At 42.7% G+C, this 11,776-nt stretch overlaps 1 long non-coding RNA gene across 1 annotated transcript; it reads left to right on the plus strand.

Annotated features, from left to right (window-relative positions):
• The first annotated feature begins 5,213 nt into the window (after positions 1–5,213).
• Positions 5,214–6,077, plus strand: LOC143484022 (uncharacterized). The gene is made up of 4 exons (XR_013122524.1): positions 5,214–5,319; positions 5,416–5,475; positions 5,636–5,720; positions 5,949–6,077. It is a non-coding gene; the product is annotated as an uncharacterized LOC143484022 (long non-coding RNA).
• The last annotated feature ends 5,699 nt before the right edge of the window (positions 6,078–11,776 follow it).

Here is an 11,776-nt window from a genome sequence, read left to right on the forward strand (position 1 = left end):
TACAGCCTAGGAACGAGACGGTGGAAACGTGGAACTCGCACTTCTCCGCTTTCACATACAGTTTATTCTCCCGTAGACGTTGCAGGACAGCGGAGACGTGTTGGACGTGCTCGGTGATTGAGGGAGAATAAATCAGTATGTCGTCAATGTAAACGAAGACAAAACGATCTATCATCTCATGGAAGATATCGTCCATAAAGGCTTGGAATACTGACGGACTGTTTGAAAGCCCATAGGGCATCACCAGGTATTCATAGTGACCTTGAGCGGTAACGAAGGCAGTTTTCCATTCATCCCCCTCCCGTATGCGTATCAGATTGTAAGCGCTCCTCAGGTCCAGTTTAGTGAACACAGTCGCTCCCATCAATCGCTCTTGCGAAGCAGAGATAAAAGGAAGGGGGTAAGCGAATTTCGAGGTTACAGCATTAAGCGCACGGTAATCAATACAGGGACGTAGTCCACCCCCCTTCTTCTCCACGAAGAAGAACCCGGCTGCTACTGGGGACGTTGATGGGCGGATGAACCCCTTCTGCAGTGCTTCACTGATGTAAGATTCCATCGCGGCATCTTCGGGACGGGAGAGAGGGTATGGCTTAGATCTCTTGGGCAAAGAGGACCCGGGGAGAAAGTCGATGGCGCAGTCACTAAGTCTGTGAGGGGGTAATAGACTGGCCTGAGTCTTGTTAAAGACGTCCTTATACTCCTGGTACTGTTCAGGTACGACTCCAGAGAGGGGCGTGTCAGGACTCTCCACCGTAGTGGAATGGAGAGGTAGGTGTATACAGGTCTTTAAACACTGTGGTCGCCATTTGGTGAGTTCTCCAGTCCTCCATGAAATTTCTGGATCATGTGTCTTTAGTCAAGGAAAATCGAGTATAAATGGATCTCGGGGAGAGGACACCAGGTAGAACTGTCTCAGCTCTGTGTGGAACATACCAACTCGGAGAACGACAGGCTTGGTACGTACGGTCACGACCCCACGATGTCATGGGTCTAGGTTTGGGGTGTGGGGCAGTAGCATGCCGGTTGTGGACGAAATGTAACAAAAGAAGAACGCATAAACCAGTTGGATGCGTTAAAAGAACTCTTTACTGCCGAGTGGTAATGAGAAAAAGAGCCTTTACGCAGCAAACACTGAACACACTGAACAGACACGTACATACAACCACACACGATTAACCATAAATCAACTAACCAAGGAAAGGAGCAGTAGACGGCACCAAAGAAAAGAAACAAACAAAAACACACTACACTACGGTAACAAAGCAAAACTTACCCCTTACAGAAAAGAAAACATACCTACTGCTCTAACTAATCTCAAACAAAAATACACAAACGGTGCCTGCCTCTATACTGGTGTTTCTAACAAATGCAGGACTGCGTGAGTGCATATATGAGTGCGCACATGCTGCTATGCCCTCAATCCATGGTGGTGTTTGCTATACAACTCAGTTCATAACATTATGATAAAGAATATCACAACAACCGTAAAGGCAGTAAAGCTCGTGTCGCCTCCCAGCAACTTCCAGCAAACACACACATACATACACAACCATAAAGGCAGTAAAGCTTGTGTCGCCTCCCAGCGACTTCCAGCCAACACAGCAACCACACACATACATACACAACCATAAAGGCAGTAAAGCTCGTGTCGCCTCCCAGCGACTTCCAGCAAACACAGCAGGCAGATTATGAAGCCGAAGAACCGCCCCCTCATCCAAATCGCGGTCTCTGATTGGCCGACAGACTCCACTCCTGATGAGGCAATCCACCTGTTGAAAATTAACCAGACAAAAAAAAGAACAACCTCCCCAAAAACCACAGTACACATAACATCCAGTCCTCAGATCCAATTTCTGGATCATGTGTCTTTAGCCAAGGAAAACCGAGTTTAACTGGATCTCGGGGAGAGGACACTAGGTAGAACTGTCTCAGCTCTGTGTGGAACATACCAACTCGGAGAACGACAGGCTTGGTACGTACGGTCACCATGCCGTCACCGATAGGTTGACCATTGACAGCATTTATGTGTAGCAGGGGTTTCACTGGTTCAGTGGGAATGCGTAGAGATTTGGCTAAGTCCGTGTCTAGGAAATCACCTCCGGCACCAGAGTCCACTAAAGCCGAATAGTGATTGGTGATACCACCGCAGGTGAGTAGTATGGGAAGGCTAAGCTGGGACCTGCCACTAATGGAAAACAACGGTGTTTTTATTCTTTCTTGCGAGGACGATCTGTCTCTGGAGTGGATTGGACGTGTAGGACAGCCAACCCGGAAGTGACCTTCCTCACCGCAGTAAACACACAGGCCTTTGCGGACACGATGGGCCCGTTCTTGTGGCGTGAGGGGAGATCTGCTCAATCGTACGGGGTCTGGGAAAGAATGGGGTGTCTCACCGAGGGGCTTGGGCGACTGAACACGGGGAGTTGACACAGGAGATCTCTCACGGTTGGGACGGTGAGTGGTTAATACTTTATCCACGTTTACAGCAGCTTGCATGTACTCTGTAAGGGACAGGTCGTCACTCTGACAGGCTAATTCCACCTGGAGGTCGATGCTAAAGCCGCGTCGGAACACGGTCTTCAGTTCCATGTCCCCCCAGCCACTCCCTGCAGCCAACGTGCGGAACTCCCGGGCGAAGTCGGCTGCGCTGCGTCCTCCTTGTTGTATTTCACACAGCCGTGTGCCGATATCTAGCCCCGCTGCGGGATGATCGAAGACCGACCGAATGAGGGCTGTGAACTGATCCTCCGACTCCAGAACAGAATCTTCACAGTTCCACAGGGCTGTTCCCCAGGCACCTGCCTCTCCAGTAAGGAAGGAGACGATGAAATGAACCCTTTGGCGTTCGGTCTGGAACTGGGTGGGATGGTACATGAAGTACAACGCACATTGCATCAGGAAGTGTTTACAGCGTTCAGGGGATCCGTCGTATCGCTCCGGAACAGTGACAGGAATACTGGAGGGTAACACGGAGGTGATTACGGGACTAAGAGTACCGAGGTTCTGCGTGGTGGTGGCTTGATGGAGGGTCTCTGAGAGAGCCAGGATGGTAATCCCTTGGTTACGAGTCGTCTCGGTAAGTAGTGTGATTTCCTCCTTCAACGCCGCGATGCTGGCTGCTATGCACTCCGGATAGGCTTGAGCTTCTGCAGGATCCATGTTAAGGGCAAAGTATTTTGTAACGTTTGGAAGAGACAGAGAGGGATCCTTATGCAAAAGCACAGTGCTCTTTATTTGGCAGATAGATACAACCAGAGAATGCGAGATGTGAATGCATAAACGGAGTTGATCTAATGCCGTTTGTTGAGAGTGGTCTATCCGGTCCGGGGTCGTAACAGGAAGGCAGAGTCCGTACAGTACCTGAGGGCTAGGCAGGAGACGGGGTCGAGGGAACAGGCAGAGGTCGGTACACAGGAGAAACAGCAGAGTATGATAACGCTCGGTATACAACATGGTTGGCAATACTTCGCGACGAGGTGTTGTGATGACGGTGTATATGAATGCCTGGAATGTGGGCATGGTGATGAGGAACAGCTGAGTCCTTAATGGCTATCAGGTGACATTCCTGACATGTATATTTTTCAGTTTTCTTACCAATAACCAAAGAGACAGTGTCATAATCTACCTTCATAGTCTACAGTGCCCATTATCTTTACATTTGAACACTGGCACACTGCATATCCCCAGGTCTAATTTACATAAATGTGAATGTATATTCAGAGGTGACGTCTTCAAAATGTGATGATGAGGATCATTAACATTATAATTAATGACCACAACAACAATAGACATTCGTGTTTTACATTTAGTGCTGTGAATTGCATTTAGCAGGCATTCTCACCAGAATCATTGTTTTAAATTTAAATATTCTTTTTATGTGAGTCTTTCAAATTCCAGTGAATGGTGTAAACTGGTCACGCCTGCCTTTGGCCACTGCTCAGTGAATAACATGTCATTGTTCAGATGTTACCTGCTTTGTGTTTTGTTTATTCTCACTGCCTGTTAGTTTCCTACTCTGTTTAATTCTTCATTTCAGCCTCCTTGTTCTGATCTCGTTTGTAACGTTTTCTGTCTTTTTTCTCATTCTGATTCCTGTCTTTTTAACCCTAACTCATTTGTGAACTATGATTAAAGATTTGATCTTAATGCCACTCCTCTCAGTGTTTAGTTACTTACATCGCTCTGAGGTTTTTGTACAGTGTTTCATCACTGTGGCCCCAGCCATAACACAGTGATGATTCCTTCAGCAAAAACAAAACTGCAGCTCCTATTACTGTTCATGTCTCCTACCACTGAAACCTTCAGTCCTTCTGTTATAACTTACAACTCTATTTCACATATTTTACTCACCCATGTTAAATAATCAACAGTTATATTAGTCAAGAAGATTGAAGGCATGGTTTCTAATGCTTTATTAACCATAGGAGTTCCGCGAACATAGCGGTGCATAATAATCTTTGTTCTAATCTGTTTTTATTAATATCTCTATACAAAGACATCGTAGAAAGTTTATTTTTGAAGCTCACAAAAAATTCTAACATACATTGCTCAGTCACATCAAGTACACATTAAAGAACTTAAATCCATATTGGATAAATAAAATGTTGACAGTGAAATTTGCAGTCTGATTTGCAGTCAGATCCTAAAATAGAAGAGGAAAAATTTATGTAATCTGTATAGAGGCACACACACACACACACACACACACACACACACACACAAACACACACCCCTCGCCTCTTGCCCCCTTCATGCTGCTGTTACACCTGATCACACAGGGCATCATGCCAACACCATAAAATACTTCCAAAGAACAGGCTCTCAACAGAATGTGTTACTGGCCAATGCCATCATAAAATCCCCAGAGGCAAGAACTTTTCTCAGTTGAGCAAAAATGAAGATATTATTTTTCAAACTTCTCTTTCACTTCCTACTGTGCTCACAACAGCAAAACAGATGCATCTATGAACTTTCTAGAAAGACCAGTCACACTTGATTTGTTTCCAGGAATGCCAAAGTATGATAACTGGTTATCCCTGTGTAACCAGCCGACTATTGTGGGCTGAGAAACGGCATCTTCTTTTAAGTCCCATTGGGCAGGGGTGTGCTTTTATTCCATCTATTACGGTAGTGAGCTAATCTCAGCTGCAGCCCATTTTAAAATGACAACTAATTATTAGGGGGGTATAAAGACAGACCCAAGTCAGATGATGTGGTGCAACATTTTGGTGTGCCCTGCGTTGATGCTCTGGTGATTTGCAAAGAGTTTACTGTTGTGCCCAAACTTTGGACCAGTACAGGTGCAAGGTGGTTTTGGTAGGAGTGTTTGTTTGGTGGGAGAGGTATTTAGGGAAAAGTTGTGTCTATGGGGGACTATTGGGTAATATTTTAATCTTTCTTTTTACTCATTAGGTTGAGAGCTTGGGGGAACCGGAGTCCAACTTAATTGCCGTTGCTGTTTTTGCCTAACGGGTTTGACATTAGTGTTCTGTTTCCTTTTCTCTTTTTTTTCTTGGTTTGGTGTTTTGTTGCTTGTGTGGGATGTTAGAAGTTATGTTTTGTTTTTATATGATTTAGTGGCGTTACTGTATTGTGAATGATTATTGTTTTTTTTTTGTTTAACTGACCACAGTTAGGTAGCAAGTGTTGCTGTGAGTCCATCGGTTTTGCTGGCTGATTGTAAGCTGCACGGCGACTGCCGATAGGCCTCTGAGTTGGTGAGCTGGGCTGTTGCCGTAATTGGCAGTGTTGGTGGGCGGCTGGGAGGTAATATCGTGTTATGCTCTGCTAAGAGATACTTTCTTATTGATTTTGGATTGTGGGTGTACGCGGGTTTGATGTGTGATTGTTTGTGCTAATTCAAATGGTTGTTAGTGTGCTGTGCATGTAGAGCTAACCAGCCAGCCCTTAACTTTTATTGCCTTTATTGCACCCCTCCCTGTCAGGTGTCCTGTGTTGTCGGACGGCAGAGCGGCCAGCCAGCGGGTTTGATGAGACCTGAGGAGCCTTAATCGGTGCTCCGGTTGTTGTATGGACGGCACTTGTCCTTTTGTGAAGACTGTAGCTTTGTGATGTGGTTTTATGATCGTTATGTATTTTATCCAGTCCTGTTATTAAATATTTGCTACTGGTAGTGCTCAAAGTAACTGTGTTTATTGTTTGTTACAACCATTGTTAAATTAGGGTCCTGGGGGGTGGGGCCCCAGGTGGCGTAGTAAAAAATTATCTATCGGCCAAATAGTAGCGGACGGAGTGAGCAAGGTGACGGCCGCCAGGCTACACCTGCATATGTATGTAATCTGTGGGTTAAACTGTCATGTCTTTGTCATTTTAAAAGTAAGATAAGAACCTTTTTTGGTCCAACGAATGGGAAATTCAGTTTCCCCAGGACCCCTGTAAAGCACCGAGAACCTGGAGTGGCCACGCTTCAGGTGCCGCCGTACAGATTAGAGAGAAACATAGAGAGATAACATTAGTAGGAGACAAAAAAATATGACCACAGATTATTCTCACAAACAGGACAACAGTCTGTGTGCATTCAAAAAATCCCCAGAGCACATACAGCATTGATAACACAGACAGTAAACAGTGGGAGGCGACTGAGCTTAAATGTCTCAAGGAACGTCCATAGTACCACACCCTTGTCCAAATATTGCACACCCTGATCTAAGACACTGGCCCATCATCAAAAGCATGCAACATTTTTGTTTTTTGCTAAAACAAAACAACAAAATTGAATATCTTACAGAAAGACCAGAAAATTCCAAATGAAGTTATAATATAACATGAAAGAAATATAATAATATAACAAGAGATGTCCAAGGGGGTATGCCACTAAGCGAGCTAACTCAGTAAGCCGGGCTTTTTTAGACAACCCTGGCTCATTTTGCTCATATTCGGTTCCACAAAAGAGGCTAGACTTGAGCCTCGCTCAGTTACTACAGCAACATATACGTTTGAACTAACCTGCTCCGTACCAGGCTAGAGTTGAGGCTTAGCTTAGCTGGGCTGCTTCTATTGGCTGAACAGTGTGTCAGTCTTGCCATCCGGGAAACAAAATTGAAGAACAAGGTTCCGCTGCAGTTCTATCCATTAAATTGCTGTGGATGTAGCATACAGTGTTGGGGAGTAACGAATTACATGTAACAACGTTATGTAATTTAATTACAAAAAAAGTGCAACTGTAATTCGTTACAGTTACAATCAGAAAATATGTAATTGAGTTAGTTACTTCTGGAAAAATTAAGAATTACAATTTGTTACATTAAACAAAAACCTTTGCGAAATATTTAATGATATTTTTATTGCTTTGCGCCCTATATCGCCGTTTTCCGCTTGTTTCTGTGCTGGAGCAGCAAGCGCGCGGTTCAGTTTCAGCTCAAGCAGCAATAATGACAGACGCCTTCAAGCACTGGACATTTAAGGAGCATTTGTTTTGTTTTCGTGTTGTCAATAAATGTGAACCATGTGCCACCATCGGCAACTATTTGTGATTATGCCAAGCCTTTGTGTAAATTTCGGAGTTTGGAGGTTTATTTCCGATCAGAAGGCAACCACTATTGAGGTTGTAAGCGAGCTAACAGCAAGGCATGCTGACCGTCAAACACTGTGGTTTCCATAGTTACCTGCTGGGCTAGCTACTACCATTCACTTGAATGTGTTTGTCCTTTAGCATGCTAGCTTGTTTTACAGGCTAAACAAATTAACTGTTTAAAGTCCTAAACAGGTTTTCGTTGAAATCATACATGACTATTATAGACAATGACTGACGGTATCAAATGAGTATTTATGACTGTTTGGTGTTGGAAAAACATTTGTCGATGTCTGACACAACCTATCCTACCCAATTGGTATCATTGGACCTATCTTAGACCTACCGTTCGACAAGCAATACATTTAAATGAACTTTGTATGACGTAGTGAAATGCAGTTTGGTATCTAATCAAGTGCAACACGTGCAGATTGTATAGAATGCAGTATTTAGAGATACAATGCAGTTATTTACAGCTAGTGTAAGTAAAGATGGTTAATAGATATGTGCAGAGTAGATAAATTACCTAGGGAAATGCATGTGTGTCTAATGTAGTTATGGCAGTACAATGCACAGGGCAAAGAAAAATATATGGTATAAATAAATGTGATAAATACAGATGGAATCATACAGATAATATACAGATTATCTTATACCACTGTAGATAGGGCTATACAAATGTCAATTGAAGAGGCACACTACAGATTTTGTGTGGATGGTAAGGTATGGATAGAGGGGAAGGAAAAAATGGTCTTTGGGAAGAGTTCAATAATGTGAGCGCTGTGGGAAAGAAGTGGTTTCTGAACTTGCTTGTGTTAGTCTGCAAACTGAAAACGGTAGAGCCTGGGGGAGGAGCAGAAAAGAGTATGGCCCGATGACAGGAGTCTGAGAATCTAACATGCCTGGTGCAGGCATCTCTTCTTGTAGACCTCCTGTGATTGCCTGTCAGCAATTCCCTCTCAGCTTAGTACTCTTTTAACGTTCACACTGTCAGTTCGCAAAAATTTCATGTTGATCATGGGTCAATACTCATTTAAACCTTAAAGTAATCAAAAAGTAATCCAAAAGTAGTTACATTACTTTTCAAAAGTTATCAGAAAAGTTACACTACAATTACATTTTAAACAAGGTAACTTGTAACTGTAACAAATTACTTTTTTAAAGTAACTTACCCAACCAACACTGGTAGCATATCATATCTTTATACATTTAATTGAGTACTGTAATTATTAGTTTGGAATGATTGCAGGTTATTATTATTAAAATGTAATAATTATATTTCCAAATGCAATTTATATTTCGATCTTCAGTGTACATATTCATTGTTAATCATTGAGGTTTCTGCACATTTTATTGTATTTGTTACGCACGAAGGAGGAGGCACGACGAGCGTAAATCGGTGCAACAGAGAACATTTAATGAGACAAAAACACGTTTAAGCTCCATGCGGAGTGCAAGCATAAAACACAACTCTCGCACAGGCACGAAACTTTAGACAAAGACGAGCACAAGACACTGCGCGAACGCACATTAAATAGGTGATTAACACAGACCCTCGTGATCTCGAGACAAGGCACAGGTGAGACTACGAACACGCTCACAGACAACCCACACCCACGGAAGTACATACATGGACATAACGACACGCAGACAACGTAGCGGCACACCCACAGGGAAGGGTCCGGGGCTGTCACCATAACAGTACTGGTTTAATCTTAACAAATTCAGGTGAGTGTAAAATGGAATACAGTGTCTAATCGCAGTTATGGTCAACAAGCATACATTAGCATAAACTCTATATCACAAAAATACAATTCTTGGTACCTGAGTATTGATAATAACTGAGTAATTTAGGTGAACTTTTAGGTATACATTTATCCCCATACTTCCTCTTTTGTGTTCAAATTACAAGCAAATCATATCATATATCACATATGTTCAGTATAAATAATGTAAATGTGTGGTTACCTTAATGGTGCAAAAAGGAACTGGATACAGACAACTACCTTACCAAGATTTTCATACAGGTGATACAAATAATCCAAAATGTAAGCTATAAAAAGAGCAGCTAACAGTGAAGGCTGAAGGCTGATTGACCATGGCATGCCCATTTGTAGAGAATCCAGTAGATGAGGGAGCGTGTGTAGTGCACAGAGCATTCATGCTACCAGCTCCAAGGTCATTCCAGGACAGGACAGATCCACTTGGCTTTCTGGATGACTACTTATTTGAGTGCTACAGGTTCAGAAGACACAGTATTATATATTTTTGTAAATTACTGGGGCCATATATTGAGAAGACCACTAGACGTAGTAAAGCTCTTACCAAACCCCAAACGGTCTGTATCGCTTTGCGCTTCTTTGCCAGTGGTGCATTTCTGTACAGTGTTGGGGATGCAGAACACCTTAGTAAGGCAACGGTCTGTCGCGAAATTTGAAAGGTTTGTCTTGCACTTAAGCGCTTCCTTAATATATTCATTAAATTCCCTGGTCACAGAGGCATCCTTCCCATAAAAGAAGCTTTTTCAGAACAGCTGGTATGTATTCATGAGAAGTAGTATTGGTTTGATCAGTAACTTGGGAGTTAAATTTATGACTTTAACAGACACTCTTATCCAGAGCACTTACCGAAGTGCTCTGTATTCATCTTGATCAACTATTTCATGCTAAAATTCATTCAATTAAAAACGAATTGAATTCTCCAGGATTTCCAAATGTCATTGGTGCTATAGACTGTACTCACATCAGGATAAAGGCTCCATCTGGACCCATGGAGGCAGACTATCTGAACCGAAAATCATTTCACAGCATCAATGTACAGATACATGCAAGTTTTGCCTACCCAACAGAAATTTTAAAGCATGTCAGTCCATGGGTTTGAACAACTTTCACCCTTTGTCACTTTTGCCATTGTTCTAGATGGTTTGCAACAGCCAATTTCTATTCTCCAACATTGAGGCAAAATGTCCCGGCTCGGTACACGATTCCAGGATATTTCGTGCATCCTCACTGGCACAGAGGTTTGCCCAAGGTAAGAACACTCCAACCACACAAAAGATTTGACCTCAGTGTTAAACTCTACTCATTATAATTGTAGGTGCTTTTCCTGGCTTACTGCTTGGGGATAGGGGTTACCCTGCCAACCTTTTCTCCTTACCCCATATGCAGACCCTACAACAGATGCAGAGAGGAGGTTCAATCGTGCACATTCAAAGACAAGGGCATGCATTGAGATGGCATTTTGACAGTTAAAGAGCAGATTTAACTGCTTGCGCCATCTCAGTCACTCCTGAGAGAGCCTGTGACATTGTAGCAGCCTGTACAGTTTTGCACAATACGGCAATACTGCAAAAAGAAGAAATGCCAAGAGTGCAGTTGGAGCAATGGGAAGACGACATTTTAATTGCAGACCACATGGATGGTAGAGCTGTGAGGGACATGTATGCAAACACTTACTTTAGTTAAGGGAATATTTTGTTTGCATTTGTTCATTAACACTATTAACATAAAACAAGACGCCTTTTTTTTAAAAAGAGAAATTTAATGATTGTCTTGCTGAGCCTGTGGACAGAAGAAACTTTGATTTACTTATCTTGCAGTAACAAGCATATTAAAGTGAGACATTTTTGCAAATACTCACATCTTTCTCCATTTTCTTTATTTCAAGCTCCAACTTCTGTATTTTTAGTTTGTTGTATTGCAGATCTGCTTTTTTACATTCTATATCTTGGAGCAAGTACCTTTTGTAGATCTCCCTAATCTCAGATTCCTTTAAGACTGAAGTATAGTCAAGATTGAGAAGTATTTATTCATGTTGAACTGCATAACTACTACTCACATGTTCTCTTGCAGAGGTGTGAGCTCTGGATATGGAGGCCTGAGGGTCTTCTCTCTGTTCTTCCATTTCCTTTAAACACAACACAAATCATGAGATCACACAGCACATTAACATACAGATACATAGACACACATGCCTTACAGCTGGCCTTTCTGAACAGACAGACACTGTGTCCTCATCCTCCTGTACCATCCTGGATGGTCCAGCAATCTCCCCCTGCAAACAACAAATTAGACACGTAAATGTTAACAGTCCTCAGGATTCAGCTATAAGAAATAGACTGGTTTATGTTATTCACATCATTGTCAAATACAGGAGGGTCAAAAGAGTCAGCACACCCCCCACCACTGTAAAATTTTAGTCATCAAGTATACAATAATACTACGATGTAGCCTGTAAGAACAA

Source organism: Brachyhypopomus gauderio, chromosome 2 (genome assembly GCF_052324685.1).
Source record: "Brachyhypopomus gauderio isolate BG-103 chromosome 2, BGAUD_0.2, whole genome shotgun sequence".
In the NCBI taxonomy this organism is placed as follows: Eukaryota; Metazoa; Chordata; class Actinopteri; order Gymnotiformes; family Hypopomidae; genus Brachyhypopomus; species Brachyhypopomus gauderio.